The following is a 2,162-nucleotide window of genomic DNA, read 5'->3' on the forward strand; positions in this document are numbered from 1 at the left end:
AGATGGTTCTCTGTGTCTAGCCCAAACAACAGACACGTAATTCATTTTGTTAGCACGGTCACACCCGTCTCTAGTTTAGGCCCAATAGGCATCCCATACATATGCACAATTTATATCCACACAATAATAGATCTTGTGCCCATAACGTGACATCAGAAATATCATATAAGACATAGAATATTGAGAGAGAAAATGACAATTTTACTAATATATTCAGTCACGACACAAATCAAATCTGTAGCGTACAAAGAAATAGTTCAGGAAAGAAGTTAACATCACAAATGCAAACTCTCGACTACCAGACATGAATTTTCTAATAAATATAAGCAATCCAAGCTACCATGATTCAATTTCTAGGTATATATTTTTTCTACTCCTGACTTGCTTCAGGCGACTCTCCAGGAGACGACGTTGAACTGTTATGTGCCAATTGAATCCTCTTTCTGTCAACAACCTACCATTCAGAAGGAAAATCATTTTAATTGTCTGGTTTTGTAAAGGTGTAAGAAAATAGGAATTTACACGCCATAGCATAAAAAAAATCAGTTTGTACATACCAGCTGCCTTCTAAGATGTGGTGGTATACGCGAAAGAAGGTCATCTTCTGGGTATTTCTCAGCGAGATAGGATAACACAAATTTCATGAGCCCATCCTGTGTGCTACTAGTGCTTGTTCCTGCTTCATCTCTTGACAAACTGGAAAACCTCCCACCAAAATATTTTGATGCGGTAATTGTTGGGCCCATTCCACGAACACGACCAGGGTGGTCCTTCCCAAATGCTTCTTTCATTGCTTTTTCATAATCTTGCTCCGTAAGTTCATGCCCATCTAACTTTTTCTCGGCCAATTTCATATATACCTCATTCTAAAAATACCTTAATTAGAGGGCAACCAATTTATAACAGTAAACAGTGAAAAACCATGTACATGCTCTTGAAAAGAATAGATAATAGAAAAGTTGTGTCAAGACTATCAGATCCAGCAAGAAAATAATATAGCATAATCATTCGCATGTTTACTATTAGTGTAGTAAAAACTATATGCAGGCACCAATTTAAAGATGAGTCATATACTTGAGTAAACATGGCACACGTGTATGCGTGTAGAATAAAGGTTAGCTACATCAGTGTGCCAAAAATATAATGAGCATCAAAGATTATTTCTTTTAATAATGAGTTTGGATATTCACATTCTTGCTAGCATATAACACATCATTCTGCTTAAGTTTCGATAATACAATATGTGAAACAGAGAAATCTTTGGAATTAGGGAATTACGCTAGATTCATGGTTCAGTAAGAGCACACATGAGATTGGAGGAACCATCTCACAAGGCATAGCATGGAACCAGAAGAAAACATATATATGGGCAACTGTTTGCATACTTTCACCACCATTATTAGAATTAGTTTTGCAGAAATGTGAGACAATACCAAACTATGCATAGTTATCTGGTAGCGTAGAGTCAATACCATTTTTTCCTCTGTTAAGGCATTCACATACACACCATCCTTAGTTTTATGGCATTCATCAAAGAAAGTTGCTCGATCCACCTCTCTTCCAAGAGCATCTTCCTGCAACAATATGAATTTCAAAGTATGCAACGAAAGGAGTGAAAAGAAAAAACATTATGAAATCAATAATTACCACTTCCTTCCTCTTCCTAGCAAAACTTTTTCGTCCTAGTGTGTGTGGATACTTGATGTTCTTTGAATTATCTTTATTCATGTTGTTGATTGCCTGGCCATTCATCACAATATGTGTTAATAGGATATTCTATGTGTGGAAAATTTACTAATCAACTATTGAAATGACCCAGATAACATTACCTTTGCCTCTTCTGAGTACCAATATGAAACAAGTGTATTCCACTGAGTTTCCTCAACAGTTTCAGGAGCATTTTCCATGACGCGCTCCATAGGCAACTCAGCCTTATAATGTTTTTTCTTTAGCTTTGCCTTGTACTGCCTCCATTTGTTACCTAACTGGTTGAGAAGCCAATCCCTTGATTTTGGGCCAATAGCAAATTTCCTCTGTGACAGAGAACATAAATTTGATGGAGTTAAAATAATATCAATGCAACCAAATTTAGTAGCAACATCATAAGTGTGGGAACTTTACCGTTACTGCAGCGAGCAATTTATCATGATATATCTCTTTAA

At 36.3% G+C, this 2,162-nt stretch overlaps 1 long non-coding RNA gene across 1 annotated transcript; it reads right to left on the reverse strand.

Moving 5' to 3' along the window:
• Nucleotides 1–568: 568 nt before the first annotated feature.
• On the reverse strand, nucleotides 569–1,714 carry LOC124670665. The gene is made up of 3 exons (XR_006992622.1): nucleotides 1,648–1,714; nucleotides 1,473–1,574; nucleotides 569–866 (listed from the first exon to the last, which is right to left on the reverse strand). It is a non-coding gene; the product is annotated as an uncharacterized LOC124670665 (long non-coding RNA).
• Between the last annotated feature and the right edge of the window lie 448 nt (nucleotides 1,715–2,162).

This window comes from Lolium rigidum, chromosome 1, assembly GCF_022539505.1.
Source record: "Lolium rigidum isolate FL_2022 chromosome 1, APGP_CSIRO_Lrig_0.1, whole genome shotgun sequence".
NCBI lineage: Eukaryota > Viridiplantae > Streptophyta > Magnoliopsida > Poales > Poaceae > Lolium > Lolium rigidum.